Source organism: Chrysemys picta, chromosome 14 (genome assembly GCF_011386835.1).
Source record: "Chrysemys picta bellii isolate R12L10 chromosome 14, ASM1138683v2, whole genome shotgun sequence".
Lineage (NCBI taxonomy): Eukaryota > Metazoa > Chordata > Testudines > Emydidae > Chrysemys > Chrysemys picta.
In genome coordinates, this window is record NC_088804.1 from 22,539,360 (window position 1) to 22,561,277 (window position 21,918).

Sequence of the window (21,918 nt, forward strand, 5' to 3'; positions counted from 1 at the left end):
ATTACTTTCGTTTCATTACTTCAAGAGCTTACTCATAAATTTCCTCTTATCCTACTTCCCCTTTGGTCTGGAATTAGCCTCAGTACTTGCTGCATGCTACAATATCTCGTTCTCCTCAATCTCAGCTGTCTGATCTCTGCTAGGTTTAGTAATCAATTGGCAAACGTGCCCTGCTTGGTGTGGCCTGAAGAAATCCACCTCTCGGTCTGTCCTTCTCTGCTCTGCACGTGCATGATTTTGTGGGTGAAGTATTGAGCAAGCTTTGGCACTTAACCGACCTCAGTGTTGCACAAGAGAGAATGAACTGGGAATGACCGTATAAAATAATTAACACCAATCTCTCACTTAGCTGTGTGAATTTTATTACTCGGTTAATGACAATAGGGGAGGATGGATTTCACTACATATTAAGGAGTGTTTACCCCCTTTAATGCCGAGGGCACATGATCCACTGTGTGGCAGGAATGGGAGGGTTTTGAGAGCTCTGCTCTTTTCAGAGATCAGTAACTGAACGTTTTCTCGGAGATATAAGAGACATGTTAATATTCTCTGCGCATTTTGTAATTTTCATTCATGCTAAATACAGCTGGGCTGAGGAAATGACATTTGGCTCCAGTTTAGATTCATGGTTTGGTATTGAGGAAGAACTGGGGATAGAACTTGAGGTCTGGATTTGATGGTGCTGAAATTTTTGCAAGCTGTTCCCTTGAGATTTTGACTTTCTAAACTGAAACCGGACAGATAGGCCTGTTCAGTGTTGGATTGTATCTAGGATCTAGGGATCCATTTCCAAATGACCCAGAAATTCAAAGGGGCTCAACTGAAGACTCTGTTTTGGTCCATCTCTGACACACAGGCTTGTGGATATCTGCTCAATGACTTGCAAAACCTGCTAAAATGTAAGCAAATGGTATTGTACATAAATTCATCTTTTAGTATAATCTTTTAAAAATCAGACTGCTCAGTGATCTCTCCTGTCTTTCATTGTTCCCCGATGTGAATAAGTAAAAGAAAAACTGAGCTTTTAAAAATGAAGGTCTGGTATTCACCCATGGAAGCCCCCTTTGGTATAACAGAGAGCAGAATTTGCCTGATCTGTTTGCCTATTATGGTCACTTTGCATTAAAGGATAGTAATTAGGAACTGGGACTCCTGTGCTCTATTCCTTGGGTTTCTTATCCAGCTCTCTACATATTTCAGTTCATTCAAACAGTAAAGAATTATGATGACATGGCAGCCTCACAGTGAGGCATGGCCTCTTCCTGGGAGCCCCATTTATAGAAATGTAGAACATCTTCTCTCCCTTATGTCTAGAGGTTTTACTGTGCTATAGTGGATCTAATTTTAAAGGATTTGGAAAATTCTTGGTTTAACAAAATTAGGTTTATTCTCCAAATTATGGGTTTTTTTTCTTCTTTTTCCATTCCTTAAATTGGCTTGTCAGCATGATAGTATAAGGATCTGACTCAGGCCAGGTCTACACTACAGACCTATATTGGTATAACTACATCACGCTGGGGTGTAAAAAATCCACCCCCCGAGTAACGTAGTTATATTAACCTAACTCTATCAGAACCAACCTAAAAAAGAGAAGAAGGAGAAACTGGGGAACTACAGACCGGTCAGCCTCACCTCAGTGCCTGGAAAAATCATCAGCAGGTCCTCAAGGAATCCATTTTGAAGCACTTGGAGGAGAGGAAGATGATCAGGAACAGTCAACATGGATTCACCAAGGGCAAGTGATGCCTGACCAACCTGATTGCCTTGTATGATGAGATAACTGGCTCTGTGGGTATTGGGAAAGCAGTGGATGTGATATATCATGACTTTAGCAAAGCTTTTGATACAGTCTCCCACAGTATTCTTGCCAGCAAATTAAAAAAGTATGGATTGGATGAATGGACTATAAGGTGGATCGAAAGCTGGCTAGATCGTCGGGCTCAACGGGTAACGATCATCAGCTTGATGTCTAGTTTGCAGCCGGTATCAAGCAGAGTTCCCCAGGGGTCATTCCTGGGGCCGGTTTTGTTCAACATCTTCATTAATGATCTGGATTATAGAATCATAGAATCATAGAATCATAGATTATAGGACTGGAAGGGACCTCGAGAGGTCATCGAGTCCAGTCCCCTGCCCGCATGGCAGGACCAAATACTGTCTAGACCATCCCTGATAGACATTTATCTAACCTACTCTTAAATATCTCCAGAGACGGAGATTCCACAACCTCCCTAGGCAATTTATTCCAGTGTTTAACCACCCTGAGAGTTAGGAACTTTTTCCTAATGTCCAACCTAGACCTCCCTTGCTGCAGTTTAAACCCATTGTTTCTGGTTCTATCCTTAGAGGCTAAGGTGAACAAGTTCTCTCCCTCCTCCTCATGACACCCTTTTAGATACCTGTAAACTGCTATCATGTCCCCTCTCAGTCTTCTCTTCTCCAAACTAAACAAACCCAGTTCTTTCAGCCTTCCTTCATAGGTCATGTTCTCAAGACCTTTAATCATTCTTGTTGCTCTTCTTTGGACCCTTTCCAATTTCTCCACATCTTTTTTAAAATGCGGCGCCCAGAACTGGACACAATACTCCAGCTGAGGCCTAACCAGAGCAGAGTAGAGCGGAAGAATGACTTCTCGTGTCTTGCTCGCAACACACCTGTTAATGCATCCCAGAATCATGTTTGCTTTTTTTGCAACAGCATCACACTGTTGACTCATATTTAGCTTGTGGTCCACTATAACCCCTAGATCCCTTTCTGCCGTACTCCTTCATAGACAGTCTTTTCCCATTCTGTATGTGTGAAATTGATTTCTCCTTCCTAAGTGGAGCACTTTGCATTTGTCTTTGTTAAACTTCATCCTGTTTAACTCAGACCATTTCTCCAATTTGTCCAGATCATTTTGAATTATGACCCTGTCCTCCAAAGTAGTTGCAATCCCTCCCAGTTTGGTATCATCCGCAAACTTAATAAGCGTACTTTCTATGCCAATATCTAAGTCGTTGATGAAGATATTGAACAGAGCCGGTCCCAAAACAGACCCCTGCGGAACCCCACTCGTTACGCCTTTCCAGCAGGATTGGGAACCATTAATAACAACTCTCTGAGTCCGGTTATCCAGCCAGTTATGCACCCACCTTATAGTAGCCCCATCTAATTTGTATTTGCCTAGTTTATCGATAAGAATATCGTGCGAGACCGTATCAAATGCCTTACTAAAGTCTAGGTATACCACATCCACCGCTTCACCCTTATCCACAAGGCTCGTTATTCTATCAAAGAAAGCTATCAGATTGGTTTGACATGATTTGTTCTTCACAAATCCATGCTGGCTGTTCCCTATCACCTGGGATGGATTGCACCCTTAGCAAGCTCGCTGATGACACTAAGCTGTGGGGAGAGGTAGATACGCTGGAGGGTAGGGATGGGGTCCAGAGTGACCTAGACAAATTGGAGGATTGGGCTAAAAGCAATCTGATGATGTTTAACAAGGACAAGTGCAGGGTCCTGCACTTAGAATGGAAGAATCCCACGCATTGCTACAGGCTGGGAACCGACTGGCTAAGCAGCAGTTCTGCAGATAAGGACCTGGGGATTACAGTGGACAAGAAGCTGGATATGAGTCAACAGTGTGTCCTTGATGCCAAGAAGGCTAACGGAATATTAGTAGGAGCATTGCCAGCAGATCGAGGGAAGTGATTATTCCCCTCTATTCAGCACTGCTGAGGCCACATCTAGAGTATTGTGTCCAGTTTTGGGCCCCCCACTACAGAAACGATGTGGACAAATTGGAGAGAGTCCAGTGGAGGGCAACAAAATTATTAGGAGGCTGGAGCACATGACTTATGAGGAGAGGCTGAAGGAACTGGGATTGTTTAGTCTGAAGAAGAGAAAAATGAGGGGGGATTTGATAGCTGCTTTCAACTACCTGAAAGGGGGTTCCAAAGAGGATGGCTCTAGACTGTTCTCAGTGGTAGCAGATGACAGAACAAGGAGTAATGGTCTCAAGTTGCAGTGGGTGGGGGGGCACTTTAGGTTAGATATTAGGAAAAACTTTTCACTAGGAGGATGGTGAAGCACTGGAATGGGTTACCTAGGGAGGTGATGGAATCTCCATCCTTAGAGGTTTTTAAGGCCTGGCTTGACAAAGCCCTGGCTGGGATGATTTAGTTGGGGATTGGTCCTGCTTTGAGCAGGAGGTTGGACTAGATGACCTCCTGAGGTCTCTTCCAACCCTAATCTTTTATGATTCTATGATGACCCCCTGTGTAGACAGTGCTATGTTGATGGGAGAGCTTCTCCCATCGACAAAGCTACTGCCTCTCTGGAAGGTGGATTAACTACGCCAATGGGAGAAGCTCTCCCGTCAGTATAGGAGCATATTCACTTAAGTGCTACGATGCAGTATTTTAAGTGTAGACCTGCCCTAAGGGAACTAGTCTGTGTTTGTGGACCTCATCTATGGCTAGATGCGGCACCTCATTATATCATATGAAAGTTTCCATTACAAGGGGAAACTCTTAACTTAGAGAAATGTAAATGACTCATGAATTTCTTCTGTGTAAAGAACAGTGATTTGTCCCCCTTTCCTAGAGGCCTGTCTTTCTTTGTTGAGGATAGCAGTGTGACTCTGATGCAGGCAGATTCTGCCAGTCACACTTCTCTGACTATCAGCTAACTCCCTGATAACTTTAAGAGAACCCTGCTCAACTTGGACTTGTGTTCTTCACTGTGATTTCTCTCTTCTCTTCAGCTTACCCACCTCAGTCACCTTTGCAGGCCTATGAATGTGGAATGGCAGGGTGCAGAATACTTCCCCCCGTTCTTCCCCTTTCATCATTTGTTCCTATTTCAGCTGGTACTAAGGACTGGAAAACTGAACCGTATAGCCATGTGCAGTGGATGCGTTGATCCTATATCCTCATCTCTGTGGGCTTCTGTGCTGAGAACTGGATTGGGAGCTTGATGTGGATTTTGACTAGGCAGTGATGTACATGGCACCCAGCTTATTATCTTTGTATGCTTAGTCTGTCCTTCTTAAGTCCATAGAAGGACGTCCTTCAGTCTATATACAATTTACCACCAGTTAGGACTAAACTATTAAAATTGGTGACTTGGAATGGAAGAGGGCTAAATAATCTTAAACTTAAAAAAAAGATTCATTTGGAGGAAAATAAAGCAAACACGGGAACACATAATCTTTTTTTACAAGAATTCCATTTACCCGAAACTGACACAAACAGAGTAAGAGTGGCAGTATCCAGTATTTTCTCCTCCACGATTACAGGGTGTATATTTTATTCCACAAAAAATGTGTGATTCTTATTTACACGAAGGCCCTCTTTCATTGCATTGGAGGTGTAAATGGGCCTTAAAGTAGATGTCAATATAATTGATTACACTGCTAGAGCAGTGTCAAAGGGCTTTAGTGAAAAGGAGAATCAGGCCCTGTGAGTCCAACTTCGATAAACAAAAAAAGTTGAGGAGAGCCGTGTAGTAATTAGGAGAGTTAAGAAGTGATTCCATAATGAGGCCGAGCAATGTCTACAGTGCAAACAAGCAAGATTCTATTTCTTTCCCACATTTAGGCCTTGTCTACGCTACCCAGTTTTGTCGGCAAAAGACAGCTTTTGTCGACAAAACAGTGGAGCTGTGTACACTACGATGCTCCTTCTGACGACAAAACTGTCCTGCTTTGCTGACAGAATAAAACCACCTCAACAAGAGGTGTAGAACTTTTTGCAGCAAAGTTAGTTCGACAAAGCGTCAGTGTAGACACTGCGTTCCTTATGTTGCCGTAATTGGCCTCCAAGTATCCCACAATGCCCATCATGACTGCTCTGTTCACTGCTTAGAACTCCGCTTCCCTGCATCCAGCTACAGGCCCCTCCCCTTTCAACGCCACAAGAAATTTTGAAACTGCTCAGCGTGGAGAGCTCACATAGCTACTGCCCAGCTGACGAATGCACTCCTGCCTGGACTACAGGGGAGGGGGTGGATCTCCTTGGTCTGTGGGGAGAGGAGGCTTTGGGAGAACTGGGAGGGAATCATGGAATTGAAACATTAACATGGAATCCTGCTCTTCCCGGCACTAGGACCACAGCAGCAGGCAGGCAGGCAGGGCAGGCTGCTGTTGCGGGGTGGGGGTGGGGCTATTGAGGTGGGGGTGGGGGAGACTGCTGTGTTGTGCAGAGCTGGGGACTGAGGTGGGGGGCTGATGTCAGGGTGTCCCCCTCCTTGTGCCCGTGTACCAGTCTCTGCTGAGCTGGGTGGAGGGACTGAGGGACACCAGCTGTCCGTGAACCAACTTCTGCCACAGGACTGGTTGCTTCCAGCTGCTGTCTGAACTTAAAGGGACAGCATGCCGACACACTCACTCTCCCCCAACACAATCTGTCTCTAGGGTTGCCAATTCTGACTGAAGCTATTCCAGGAGATTTTCCCCTCCAACATGACATAATGTAATTTTCTTAAAATATCCTATTAAAATCTCCCAGATTGCTTTCAGTAGTCACCGTGAGGTCGATGCCGATTCTGGGAGACTCCAGGCCAATCCTGGAGGGTTGGCAACCCCTCCCCCTCTCTCTCTCTCACTCACTCACACACACACACACACACACACACACACACACACACACACTTACTTCTGTGGGCTTCTTTTGTTAGTGTGCAGCAATGTCTGTACCAAGTGCTACTTTAAAAAAGTGATTTAAGATGTGTTACTTTTCGGGCACACACAGCAATCATTACAAGGTTCATAGCACAGAACAATAAAATAATACTAGGCTCAGCACACTCCAGCAACACACATTACTGTGGCTCAGTGTTAATATGCTCCTTCAAGGCCTCCCCCAGGTGAATAGCCCCTTGTTTGGCTCCTCTTATAGTCTTATGTTCATAACACACGGCACAATACTGAACAGCAGTGCGGGATCCAGGCTTCCAGAGATCGCTGGGTTGCAGGTTACCAGGGCAGTTGAAAAGCGGCTGGCAATCTAGTAGGATGCCCATGAGAAACCTTCATCATGTGATGCTGTACCTGCCCCCAGGAGGCATTGCAAACCCTTCCCAAAGCACCTTATGGCCAGTTGCACAGTGGGATACGCATAGTGCACTGCTCTCTTTGTTGATGCAAGAGCTGCTATTGTGGGTGCACTCCACCAACACAAGGAGCATAGTGTGGACATGCAATAGCGGTTTAATTACAGTGCTGGCTGTGTGTCAGCATAACTTGTGTTGATAAAACCCTATAGTGTAGACAAGGCCTAACTGTACAATTAGTGGACATGAAGGGTTCCCCTAATCTTTGAGTAGGGACTTCAACACAATTCAACCCTATTTTATTGGTTTTAAGGTTCAGCAGGATTTGAACTCAGCCTGCAAGGTAACCAACACTCCTGCACTATCACCCCACAGCAGCTGTAACCTGGCTGCTCCCTGTGACCCACAAGCCACAGAGATTGCATGCCACAGGAAGTTCTGCCTCAAGAGATCTAACAGACAATGGTCTTAGCAATTGCTTATTGGCTCCTTGATCTTATATAAGCCCATGGGGCATACCAGTAACTGTCCAGGAAACAATGCAGGTCCTGTATCAAAGGGGTAGCCATGTTAGTCTGGATCTGTAAAAGCAGCAAAGAGTCCTGTGGCACCTTATAGACTAACAGACATATAGGAGCAGGAGCTTTCATGGGTGAATACCCACTTTGTTGGATGCATGACTTGGTTAGCTACTATGATTATCCTGCTTCTCATTTCTTGGTATTGACCTTTCTTCTGCCTTGGATTTTGACTCCTGATTGATCCTGGGATCCCCACATGGCCCCTGATACCTCAGCCTCATTCCTGACTCTGACTCCAGCTTGAACTTCTGGCAGACGCTTCGAGCATGATACTGGCTCTGACCCCTGGCTTCAGTTCATGGCTCCCAAGCTCCTGCCACTAGTCCTGCGTACCTTCACCCAGGATCCTAACACTCAAATGCTTCAGGTAAGGTAAAAGCAGAGATACAGATATGTAGTGGTTATTAATAGGGATGGTTTTGAGAAAAATTATGGTCACTGCTTTAATTTGATTGAAATGCACTAAGCCAGATAGGAGGACAAAGCAAAATATTTTTTTAAATAGCATAATTTTTTTACTGAAAGAACTAGCTGGAATGAATTTCTAAGATACACCTCAGTGATGGAAAGAATAAAAATGACCAGGTATTGAGGTGGATCAGTACTGTAGGGATTCAATGCTCTAGTGATTGTTATGGCCACATAGGGTCCTTACACAGGACATGTGGGACCTATGTTTTTGGAAGAAAAAAAGTTATTGGTGAATATACAAAATATACGTCCTAGATCTGTGAGTACTTTTCCATCTGATTCCAGCTTCTCTAGGTAATTCACCCCTGAGGTGAATGCTTGGGTCAAAGTTAAATACAGCTGCTTTGGGATTTTGTGAGTATGAAAACAGACTAATTTGGTGCATCAGTCATTTTTAGTGCACTAATTTCCTGCTTTACGTGCAGAAATGGTCCATAAATGGCACACAAGACTTCAGTAAACTGAACCTAAAGCATGCTGTTCAGATACATTGAACTCTGGAGTTTTCCTTAAGAGCATATTATAAGGAAACTCTTGCTACTTCAGTTATTACAAAATCCCAGCAAATCTCTACCAACTTATGGCTTGGTTGACACAAAACGTTATTAGTTGTTTCAGGCCTATATTTCTCTGTTTTTCTCCCCTTAATATTAGGCTTTTATCTTTCTGATTTTTCCAAAGAACTTTAAGTCTACAGGTTTGAAGATCTGATGCCTTTCTTTATTAAAAAAAAAAAATACTGTATGTGAATTTGGTGCTTATGAAAACAATGGCTAGAGCCACAGGCATAGGACAGACAATTGTTATGAAGGCTCTCACATAGTTCAGTCAATATGTCTCCATCGTAACCTTGTCAGTATAATCCTGGCCCATTTGAGCTGAGACTTCCAACCACGAAGGACTATGTGGTGTTTTCATGCAATAGACCTGTGACGGGTTGGACCCCTTGGGAAGTCACCTGATGTGCTGAGATACCACGGAGTCTACCTGTTCTGCCAGCCTGGGCCCCCTTTAACCTGTCTTGCTGAGCCAGGCTCTTAAAACCTCCAATAACACACACACAGGCAGGGCCACACTCAGCTGCCTTTTTTTTTAATGAGCTGTTCCCTATACAAGAATTTAATCAGAGCTGTTATGGTTTCACTGAAAGATTCATTATAATATCTATGGAAGGTTTATCTTTAGTCTTTCACTTTTTAAAAAAAGTGTTGTCCTGAAGGAGTTGTTACAATGTCAATAAATGTGTCTCCTGCACTTGTCAGTGCAAATGCAGTTATCATATGTCAAGGAAAACTTTGTTTTAAGAGTTTTATTTCTATATTGCAATTGAAAAACAAACAATTCCAAAATAGCCAAAATAACTATCTCAAGCCTGCCTTCCAGTGCACTGGGGACATGACCTAAGGCCATGGCCCACTTTGTACTAGGGTGAAGGACTGAGCCCTAAGGGCATGGGCGGCAGGTATCATAGACTGGCGGAGTCTGTGCCTTCCCAAACAGCCTGGTGTGGCCCCGCCCACGCTCTGCCCTCATGTCCCCTCCTGCTGCAGTCCTAGCGCTCTGCCCTGGCCCACGCTGGCTGGGGCTGGGATTGGCCGGCCTGCCGTGAGGACTCAGGGTGGCTGGCACTGGGGCCGCGCTGCCCGCCTGGCGCTCTGAGGCTGGGAGTGCTGTGCTGCCTGGCTGCCTGGTGCACCAGGGCTGGGGGCGCTGCAACCGTGCTACCCGGCCACCTGGTGGCCAGGGGCCATGGTGGGGGTTCTATGGGCTCCTGTGGGAGCAGTGGGGGGCAGAAAAGGAAGGGGAGGGGTGGGGCCTCGGGCACAAGGGAGGAGCTGGGTGCTAGCTTCCCCAAACGGCCGGGTCACCGGCTGCCCATGCCTAAGGGTGAAGCCTAAATTCACTAAAACAAGAACATTCAGAACTGAAAATATAGCTCCATCCTTAATTCACCCAATTATGCCTATGTTTTTATAAGATGCGAGATCACCCACTATTCTGAAACTCCTACTATACTGAGGCACAGCAAGTTGGGGTACGGTGAATAGATTGATTTTGTTAAACACTTAAGGCTAAATTCTTGCTTCCAAAGCCTGGATAAGTGGACTTTTTTTTGGATTCAGCAGTTGATGGCAACCTGTGGCATGCGTCATATTCAGAGGTCTTGGCTAGTAGATCCTCATAGCTTGTGCTTCTGCTGACCACCCAGTGTCTCTCTCCCACCATGCTGCAGCGTGGTTTATCTACAGCCTCCTACTGGTTCCTCACATAGCAGAACCACAGTGGTTCCACTGCTTTTGGAATCTTGAATTCCCGTCTAGGAGATGTAGGTGATTTGTCCCATAGTGCTAGAACCTTCCCTCGTCGGCTCCAGTTCGCTGAGTGTCGGGTGCCTCTTCCTCACCTGCAAGGGCAGCAGGGCAGGATCTCTCCCTAATGCTGGAAGGGAAGGCATGGGTGTATTCTGATGGGCAGAAACCATTTCCAGCCTGTTCAATGGCACACTACCATCTCATAGACTATAAGGCCAGAAGGGACCATCATGATCATCTAGTCTGACCTGCACATTGCAGGCCACAGAACCTCACCCACCCACTCCTGTAAAAGACCCATGACAGTCAGGCCTCCCTCCCTATACTAGGTGGGGGCACATGCTGCTCCCGTTTAGAGCAGCAGCAAAGGACATTGCACCACCTATCCCTCAGGCCACTTCTGGAAATCTTTTCCTGGCCAATAGGACACAACTCTCAGTGTTTCCCTTCACAACACCAGTCAGGGTTGGAATTGACCCTTTAATGTTATTTGAAAAGATTTTTAAACATTTAATTTACATGTATCCAGTTTTAATCAGTCACTTCATGATCTAGAGAGAGACACACAGATTCAATACCTTGTTCAAACTTTCTCAAAGGAAACACAGTGAGGTTCCGTCTGTTCATTTATGTAGCTCTATTTCTCAGACACATCCTGCTAATTTAGTAGTATATTTCTGAATACTGTATGTTGGATAAAGGCTTTATCGGAGCCAGATGCTGCTGATGACTTGAGGTTTGGCTTTTGTTCACTTAGAAAAGATCTAGCTATTGAAGCACTGAGGCTGGGACTGGCTATCTCAGAGCCAGATGGTTCAGTTCCAAATGTTTAAAATCTATAAATCTTTAAACTATAAATTCTGTTGTCACTATGAAAATGATAGGTTAAATTTTGCAGTCCTCCCAGATAGTTACCCTTTGAGTAGATATCATCAAAGATTAAAAAGTCATTATTTCTTGGCTTTTTATATATTTTTCCCTCTTTGTCACTTTTGTATAAATTCTTACAGTGGGAAAAATATTCTAAGCTCTGAGTTATAGAACATTAGAAAGAAGCTTCTATGAACTTGATTTGAAATCATATTTTTCTAGTGTACTGCTCCTCTTTAGTTTATCTATAACTTTTTTATGACCTATTCTATTTGTGGTAGTTTCTGTTATTTATATTCTGGCCAACTGCTGACTTCATTCTCTCAATGCTATTTATATCTTTTACAGACATTGCAGAAAAGTGGTTATTTATTTTACTTTGTTCCTTTTTATTCTTGTATTTTTGTTTTTAAGTCTCTAAGCAGCAATATATTTCTCTCCTTTTAAAATTTACTAGTTGTCAAAGTTTACTGCTTGGTAATTAGTTGTCTGTGGGCAAATGCTGCAATTTAAAGGTATTGTAGCTAGCCAAGGGCCAAGCATGTCCTCTGGCAGAAGAACCCACAGCAGAGCTAAAGATACTCAGAAAAATCACATTTCTGCTCAGAATTTCTATGGTATCAAGCAGCTAGAGGGAGATGTGAGGGGCTCACTATGGTGTGGGTACAACCCTCTATCCCCACAGATGTTCTGAGTTCCAAGGGACTAAGGAAAGTGCAGAGGGGATAAGAGGGGTGTCCCACCTGTATTACTTTCCAAGCCTCCTCGTGTCACCTGCCCTCATGGCTTTCTCTGGAATTGTGCTGCCAACATCTTCCTGTCCTCAATGCACCAGCCATTGCTATAAGGAAGTTTGGGGTTGCTCCAAACACAAGTCTGGTGGCTTAGAGTAGCCAAAAGTTATGTGGTAGGGTAAAGAGAATAGATTTCTTGTTGAGGCACAGAATTGGGAGCCAGGAAATCCAAAAACTTCTTGTGTGACTTTAGCAACAGAGGCCAAATTTGCAAAAGTAACCTCTAATTCTGGGTGCTTCCGTTTTTAAGGCCCAACATTAGACAGCTGTGTCCTAGTTTTCTGAGGTATTGATCCCCCTCAGTTTCCATTATTTTATCTTGGAGTGGTGGGGTCTCAGCATCTCTGAAAATAGGACTGTAGGTGTCTCAGGTAGGCACTCATAAACTGAGCACCCAAAATCAGAAACCACTTTTGAAAATTTCCCCCTGAGGGGTTCTCTGAGGCTGTCATTAGTGTTTTTAAGCCTCTTTTTGACCCTGTGGTCTTCAAATGGAGTGCATTATATAAGTGCAAGGTGGTAGTAGTGGGGTTATTATTACAGAAAACTGTGATATAAAGATTTTGGGCCAAATTCAGATCTTGTCTAAACAAATACAACTCTGTCAAAGTCAGTGGCATACACCATTTACATCAGGTTGAATCTGGACTATTGTATGGCAAATTAAGATATTAATTCTTAAGGCTAATAACAGAGAGCAGAAGGACATTTATAGGCAGACGCAAGGGAGAAAAGATGTGTCTTTTAAGATGAGATTTGAAAAGAGATGGAGTCAGTGAGTAGACTTGACAAGTCTTACTGTTTTCCCACTGCTTTTCTATAGGTCTGTAGGGAAACTTGAACAATCTGCTGTTTTTTCTGGTGATTGGCTCAGTGCTGTGTACAGGAGGGTTTCATATGAAATCAGAGTGATTTGTGCTGTTAACATATAACTTGCACTAAAATGTTTCAAAGTCATCTTCTGTTTCCTTGATTTCTCTCATACTCTAGATTATACAAATCGAGCTACCTCAGACTCTTTCACAAGATAAACTTCTAAGCAAATATTTCTACCTTTCTCTATTTTTTTAATACACACATTTGCCAGAATTCTCACTTATTACTGTTTGGGTTTAAAATTTGCTATCAGATATTCTCAGGGTTACTTAGAAAACTTATAGGTTGTTCCCTGAGGTAAAGGAATTAACACTTTTGTATAAAAATGGAAATATGTTTTTGGAGCCTTATTTTTTGATGTAAAAATATGAAAGTGTTACTAATTCTTCTAAATACATCAGTACAGAGGTGCTGTAAATGGCTTGGCTTTCATTCCCTCTCCCCACCCTCTCCTTAGAACTTGTTGCCATGAAGTAAAATAATATTGATATGCAAGATAACTTATTTATTATTATGTTTATGGTATTTCTGTGCATAACTAATTGCATGGAATATATATATAGTGTAGTATATAGTCTTTAGCCATCCCATAAATGCAATTAGCTACCCTCACAGGGATTTTGCTAAATTAGTTAGGTACAGGCTTCTGATGTTTTTGCCTAAATTTATGCAAAATTTTCTATTTTGTATTTTTTTAAAAGATATTGGCAGACATGAATGAGGGGAAAAGACCTGGAGCTTATTTTTCACTACCTTGCATCTTGTTTAGTAATTTACACCTGGGCAAAGTCAATGCAAAGAGTATGTGAAACACTACTAAATCAGGATAATAGCATTTTACACCCACTTTGCAGAGATGAAATGACTACATGAAGTGGAGAATCAGGCCCCAGGTCTGTGATGTAGTTTGGAGCAAGTTCATGAATAGTTTTGAAAACAAGGAGGACAATCTTTTAGTGAACCTTTACATAAGTGAATTGGGAACTAGTGGACATATATGTGGATAGAAGTGATTTGTATGTACTTTTTTAGTACAAATGAGAAGCTGAACAGCAGCAGCTTGTCCATGTTTTAGTATTGCCCATGTTCTCTCCCTGTGGTGATGCCCTTGACAGTGCCTCGTCTACAGTACGAACGTATGTCACTATAACTTTTTCCCTGAGGGGTGTGGAAAATCCACACTCCTAAGCGACGGAGTTATATTGACTGAACTCCCAGTGTAGACAGCGCTATGTTGACAGGAGGGCTTCTCCCATTGAGGTGGGGCACTTACACTGACGAGTCTTTACTAAGTGCTACAGTGGTGCCGCTGCAGCACTGTAAGTGTAGACAAGCCCTTTGATAGGTTTATAGAGATTCAAGTGATAGCAAATAGAAAATATTGGAAACAAATGGTGACCTGTAAAATAAAATCCTAACATATATTCTAGAGCCTAGACTTAAGTAACAAGATACTCTCATACATAAAGTATTCCTCACCAGTGTTATACATCCAGGCTTGGCTGTGATCTTCCATTTATGAGACAAGTCATGCTGTCAGCTTGCTTCCTCAGTAAAAACTTAGGGTATTCTGCACCCCCACATATACCCCAACAATCCATTGTCTTTACTTGTAAACAGGATTTCCTTCTTCTGTTTATTTCTTCATGTAAATTTCTTCTCTTGAAGATTTCACAATCTCTTAATTAGCATATGGCTCAGTACACAAACAGGCATCCATTGTGAAACATACAGTGCCAAATACACACATTACTAGGCAGAGAGAGAGGCATTGGTTACCTCCTTCTTGAAAGCAACCTGTCTGCGACATGTTACTTCCTGGTTATCTGCCTTAAGAACATAATTTTTTAGTATAGACACATAAGTCCTTAAATATTATCCATGATTATGATGACCAGTGGGCTAGTGGCTCTCGGTAGAGACCTTACTCACCATCCTTTAGTGAATTATTATGCAGGTATCTGACCCAAGGGATCCCTGTAAAACTTTATGTACCCCCCTTGTATTCTCTGCCCGTTGGCACCAAGATATCCCTGGGTCACAATATGTTGATCAACTTTAGCAAGAGGTTTGATATCTTCATTTGATAAATTAGCTAACGTCTCAGCTGGGCTCTTTAAGTGCTATCAAAATAATAACAATGATTATGGATGAAGCACCTTTATGTAGGGTATCAACCATTTTGGAATTGTCTCAATTATCTGTGTCATGTGATGGTTCTCTGTCAACTCTTGTTTCCATGCCAATATTGTAACTGATTTTGTCATGACATTAGTTTCACATAGACCATGCCGGAAGGAAAGATCCATTTCTAATAAAGCAAAACATAATTTGATCATCAGTCAGAAGTCTCCCATTCCAACAGTTTGAATATACAGTTATTAGAGGCAATACTCATGTTTGAGAGCAGAATTAATATCTGTACTAGGACAAAATTCAAGCAAATCTGTGCTCACTTTCTAGTTAATAGTCATTAGATCTGGTTGACATATGCCAATTTTAAGATAATAAATTCAGAATTTTCCATGAAAATATTTTTTTTCTGTGAAAAACGGAAGCTAAAAACAGGAACATACGTTTCTGAAAATGTTTTTGGTAAAAATTTTGGTTTTCAGCACAAACTTTTGGTTCTCAAAAATCTAAACTAAACCTTTTGACCAAAACCTATATTTTTTAACTGGAAAGTGAAAACTTTCCACCCCCAAAATGTTTTTTCAATGAAAAACCACAACATTTCAAACAAACTGAATTTTTCTGCAAAGATTTTGTATTTTATTATTATTATTAGTTGAAAAGCTATTTGTTGTTGAGAAAATATTCTGATGAAAAAATATTGACCAGTTTTCACAGTAATATTAATAGAACGTTCCTGCTTGAGGTGAAAGATTGGAATGCTTTTGTATAGTTTGTTATAGAATGAATATTTTATATTAGTAGGCTCCCTTAAAAACCTTGAGATAGCAACAATCACCATGTCTGCTTCTACGTAGAAATCAATTAAATAACACAAGTTTGTTGCTAATCTGCAGCTAGTGTATAGTTCTATTCACTGGAGAGTCTAGTTAAGATCTAAACCTACTGTTATATGGAGCAAATATGATATGCTGGTCTTCTGGTTTAATATACTATTTGCTTAATGGGCCACTGACATAATCATTTGACATAGATCTTAGTCATACCATGTTACCATGCTATGATATATTAATATAGTTATGTATTAATATTGGAGAGCAAGTATGGTACATTATTATCCATGAACAATTAGTTTCTATCTTAGGGATACTACTAGCTAGGTTTTAGTCATTAGAAATCTGAGTACTCTCAGCTCCAGTTGAAGCCAATAGTATTTTCTGATGGATCCATTATTCAGGGTTATCCGTAGCTCTCTCTGTAATATAATCTTTGAGCATGTAACTATAATTGTATATTTCTACTATGTACTTGGATGTTTTATGTTTAATTACTAGCTGCTTTTTATTCTTATCCAATGAATAATTAAATAATACTTTTATTTCTCTTTTCAGTTCCCCAATCAAGCAACCATAGGATGGTCTATAAAGCCAAAAGGAACCACTGATGTCAGGAAAGCATGGTATTTCAGGATTCCCTGTGTCTCTGCATGTCCAACTTTTGCAGCTTTTCATTAATATTTATATGTTATTTCTATATTTCTTGCAAGTGGTAGTATTATGCAAAAATCAAGATATGTTATATGCAATGGTTTTCACATGCAAATATGGTCTATTTTCCTCTTTCCTCTGCTCCCACCCCCACCACCAGATTATTAGTTAAAATATGGGAGACTAGCACAGAAATAAAATTGCATGGGAGAAATTTGTCATATGTCCACAGCCCTATTGAAATCAACTAAGAACAGAATTTAGCCCAATATATTTATAGCTTTGCTATTATTACTATTAATATCTATATTGTTGTTGTGCCCAAAGGCTGATGTCAGGATTTGGTAGGTGGCAGGTGTTGTACAAACACATGCAAAGAATTTACAATCCAACAGCCTGATTTTCAGAGATACTAAGTGCCCTCTTGTTCCCATTTACTTTGGCTGGAACTGTGCGTGCTTAGCACTTCTGAAAAATCAGGCCATAAAAAAAGTGACATTCAAAGTGGGAGGAGAGAGGGGTATAACTAAACACATGTATTTACAGACATATATACATTTGCAATTTTTAAATGATTATTATAAATAGGTTAAGTGCCAGCTATCCCTATCTGCCCCACAAGCTGTCATTAACCAACTGATTTCTGGCAGACATTGTGGCAATAGTGGGTCTTTCTGAGGAAAGATTTGAAGGCACAGAGAGGGTAGTGGCCTTCCAGATCAGTTCAGGGAGGGTGATCCGTACACAAGGGATAACACAGAAGGAAGTGTGGAGAGATTTGTGTAAGAAATTGACAAAATGGTAGATGAGGAAGGCCTGGATGAGAGTTTTGAATTTGTGGATGGAGACAAAATGGGTATGTCTACATTGCAATTAAAAACCTGTGGCTGGCCCGTGCCAGCTGTTTTGGGCTCAGAGGACTGGAGCTAAGGGGCTGTTTAATTGCAGTGTAGAAATTCAGGTGGGGTCTGGAGCCCGCGGTCTAGGCCCCTTCAAGGTGGAACCCCAAATCCAAATGTCTACAAGGCAATTAAACAGCCCCTTAGCCTGAGCCCCCCGAACCTGAGTCAGCTGGCATGGGCCAGCTGCGCATGTCTAATTGCAGAATAGATATGCTGAATGACAGCTCTTAGAAATGTGGGCACAGCCTGGATATGCATTTGAGATTAAGGAGCCCACATTACAGGCCTGAGCACCAAGGTGAATGGTGTGATGTCTATAGTGACAGAGAATGGGAAAAGTGGAGAGGGGGAACCATCATGAGCATATCACTAATACCAGCCTGTACATATTACAAAAGGAATAGATTACTGTGCATTTGGGATTATTTTTTAAACTATTATAATGAACATGTACAAAACAGACAAAGTAACTCAGAGATATTGTCTGGACAAGGGAAACTGAAGTCCTCCAAATAGCTACAGAACAGCATGAGCTGTGGCAGTAGAAACCTCCACCCTATCATCCCTGAAGTCCCATCCAGACTTCCACTGAATGGACCATACCTAGGGGTGAGAGAATAGGTCACTCTCCATGCTCATTCAACATTTGACCGACTCTGAGAATGCCAACAGGAGCACCATTTGTGGGGGTATTTTCTATTATGTGAACATCGGTCCACAGGTACCATGCTAAAACCACCAATTCATTTTTCATAGGCTATCAGATAACCCTGAATATCGAATGATGGTCAGTCAAGGCATCTTTAAAGAAAGCATCTTCATCAAGTTTCACAATTCTTAAATTGCATGCATTTATATATGTAAATATTGAATAGCTGCTCATTCAGTGAGCACTGTTCATCTTGTGCACTGACTGAAGCAGGGCTCTTGTAGAAAAACTAGTGTGATAATGCAATTAAAGACTATATCATAATGCACACACACAAGGGGGCTGAACTAAGGTAGCACAGGCAACCTCAATTTCTAAATCTGAGTGCTTGACTTTGCAACCTTCATGTTCCTTTAATAGAGTTTCTGGTGTATAATTCCGTAAATTACTAAAAAAGGAAACTGCAAAAACAGAAATTCCATCTTGTAGAACCATATTGACTCAGCAGAGTTAGAACCTATAGATCCACTGCAAAGATCTCAGCCACTTGAGCTGACAGAGTAGCTGACAGCAGAAGTAGGTTGTCATCCTCTGTGTGGGTCATGAGGGAAATGAGGCGCACGTGCAAGAGGGTTTCACAGCTGTTTGCTGACAGCAGAGGAATATTGAGAGTTAGGAATCATTCCTGAGGTTTTGAGTGGCGTGTCCTCTTGTGGTTACAGACACTTCTGCCCATCTGATCTTTTCTGCTTTTGGGCCCTCCAATCTGGCCTTGTCCCACTCTCCTCCCTAATCCTCCCTTAGCTCCTCATCCCAGCGTCCCTTTCCCTTCCATCAGCTCTATGCTCTAGTCCCCACCCCTCTGCTCCACTTCCCAATCCCTCACCTGGAACATAACTTGTCTCCTCATCCTAGTCCCCAGTTCCAATCCCCCTATTGGCTCCTTATCCCCATCCCCCACCATTTGACCCACTATCTCAGTCTCCTCCTTCATCAGCCCCCAGGCTCAGTTCCTCACCCCTCTATATGTTAGTCAGGCTGTTTCCACCTCCTTCTCCTTGCTGACAGGGCACCAGAAGTGGGAAGCATTGAGAGTACAGGAAAGACAGTCTTCCTGCTGTCAGTTCTGGTGCCTGGTACCACAGTGGCCAGTGACCGCCAGGAGGAGCAATTGCAGGGAAAGTCCTTCTCAACCTCCGTGTGTTCAGTACAAATGGAATCTTTGAAGTATGCCAAAGTCTAACAAATCTCTATTGAAGGTGTACAAACTGAGATTTTCAGAGGCTCATATCTTGGTCAAATTTGGGCAGATTTTTCATAAGGACAACAAAAGACACATCCTTAACACCAGCCTGATCCCCCCGCCAAATTTCAAGTTCCTGCTCCAAAGCATGCGACTTCTAGAGCTTCTCCACAAAATGTTTTTTTTTTAAATTAACATGAGCAAAACAACCTCTTTCTCATTGAGAAACAGCTGAGCTGTTTTTACTGAAATAAAAAAAAAATTAAAAAAAAATCAACCTGAGCAGACAACCAGCATGGAAAATTTCAGACTAAATGGTTAAAGTTGGGAAAGTTATAAGCAACTGAAAATAGGGTCTCATAATGGAAAGTGCCTGGCAGTCTTAACTATAGGTGTTGCAACCTACATAGCCTATAATTTATATGAGAGAGAGAGAGAGAGAGAGAGAGAATACTTCAGACCTTAGCTAAATCCTGAGTTAAAAGACTGGGGGTTACAAATATCATACACGGCTGTTTTGCTCAGCAAACAAAGGATTGGCCATGACTGCAGATCCTTTTCTGTCCTGTGTTTTGTTTAATCTATGGAAATAGCCACAAGTCCTTCTATATATATACCTCATTAGTTCCCTAGCAGGCCATCCATGGACTAATTTCTAGCTTTTACTAGTAAAGTATGTTCTGGTTAACACAGGGTTGTTATCTCTGTAGAGGTGTGAAATAGAATAATGTAATGGTTAGAGGCCTTTTCAAAAAAGTCCATATACAGAAGGTGGGGGAGAATTAGAGGCTTTGTGGGATGCATGCAGAAAATAAAAATCCTCAGCTCTCCCACGTGAAGTTAGACAACTGGCAGCCATATGTGTAAGCAAGCAAAGTTTTACTACTTCTTTCTAAAAGAGATCATTCTAAAAGCTTTATTTTCTTGCCAGTTGGCTAAGAAGCGAACAAGGAACAATAGATTCAAGCTGAAATAATTTGCATTTATGATGAATACAAGGAACATCTACCTTGCATTTTCCTAAAAAAAGAAAAATTAAACCCCATTTTTAATTAACTGATAAACTATTAATCAAATTTCTGCAATGTTAGGTGACACATTATTCATTTAGATAGAATGACTGTGAACTTAAACTAATCAAATCTGATTTGCCCACATATGCTTGATTGAAATACATTTTAACTAGCATATACAAAGAAAAAATCTTGGATTTCTTACCTAATCTTCAGAGTATACTGCTGAGTTAATAAGGGCAGCTTTTTTTTTAAATGAGACCACCATTTCTTAATCTGCATATCAAAATCAAGAGCAACTTAATTGCAAAACACATATTCCTGAAATCTAATCATTATACTGCTTTAGGGTATTTTATTGAAGCATGTTAAATTATGGACAGAATATTAATGATGAAGCTAATCAAACCCAATTAGTCACTTCTAACAATAGTCACATAAATATACAAGTCAGGTACTAAAATACTGTAGGTATGGTTTTTAAAATTTTAATATAAAATTTATGTGGTATTTATGAATTATATACTCGTTATTTTTAATCTGAAAATCTAAGACAAGTCATTTCAGAGAAAATGAGCTATGCTAGAAGACAAAGGAACTTGTCCCATCGTATTAGAATTGGCATTCCTGATATCTGAACATATAAACAGTGCACAGATTTTATGGTGATGGGCACATAATTAGTAGGATAGAAAGGTAGATAGGCCCTGGCTTTCAAATATGGGAATGCAAAAATGAATATAGAATTGCATGCCTAATTTGTGCAAGTGATTATCATGATTGTATGCACAAGCTGGGTATTTGCATGTACAAATTTATATTGGCCCTGATCCTGTAAAGACTTAAGCATGTGATTAACTTTAAGCTGAACTTGATGGAAACCAAAACAGGTTCAATTATGTATTGATATTGTGGATGGCCTTCTATTGACAGTTATCTGTCCCTCTCTAGATGCAAGACCATGTGTAGAGGTTTAAGAGTGCACTATTGCCTCCAGTCCAACTGGGCTGGTTCTTTAGCTCAAACAGAAGAGGTTTAGGTTTTTAGACACAGAGGTCAGTTCCTGCAGAAGCCATGTCAGGGATGTCACTGCAGCTAGTGGCCTGTACAGGGTTTGAACTGCTGTGGACTGCTGACACTCGGGACAAGATTCCCTAGCCACAGGGGAGTGTGTGTCCATGCTAACTCAGTGAGGCTAGCGGCTCAGATAGACCACAGCTTTGAGTCTGCTTCTGTCTGCAAGCAAATGGACCTGGTCTTCTAGCTCAAGCGATGAGTCTGATTTTTTTTTTTAATCTAGAGATTCCCAGGTTCAGCCCCCACAGATAACTCATTCAAGGGCATTGTCCATGCACTCTTGGGGGTACTAGGAGGAAGCAGTCCCTATGATCCCATGAGCACAAGGACTATGACAAGCTCTAATGTGCAAGTGGCAAGAGACTTTCCAAATGCTCTTTCCTGCCTGCATAAGTACCAACCATGATCTTGCTCTTGGAAAGGGAAGTACCTTTGAAAGAAGAACTGCCCTATCAAGAACTAGCACTAATTT

General features: G+C 41.7%; 1 protein-coding gene across 2 annotated transcripts in view; it reads left to right on the top strand.

The window, feature by feature from the left end:
• Positions 1–435: 435 nt before the first annotated feature.
• Positions 436–21,918, top strand: part of URI1 (URI1 prefoldin like chaperone) — an 89,418-nt gene continuing 67,935 nt past the window's right edge. Inside the window, exons 1-2 of one of the 2 annotated variants that reach the window (XM_065567114.1) lie at positions 436–899; positions 16,467–16,534. The gene's annotated coding sequence lies outside the window, so the exon portion shown is untranslated. The remainder of the gene's footprint in view (positions 900–16,466; positions 16,535–21,918) is intronic. The other variant, XM_065567113.1, reaches the window with a different exon arrangement.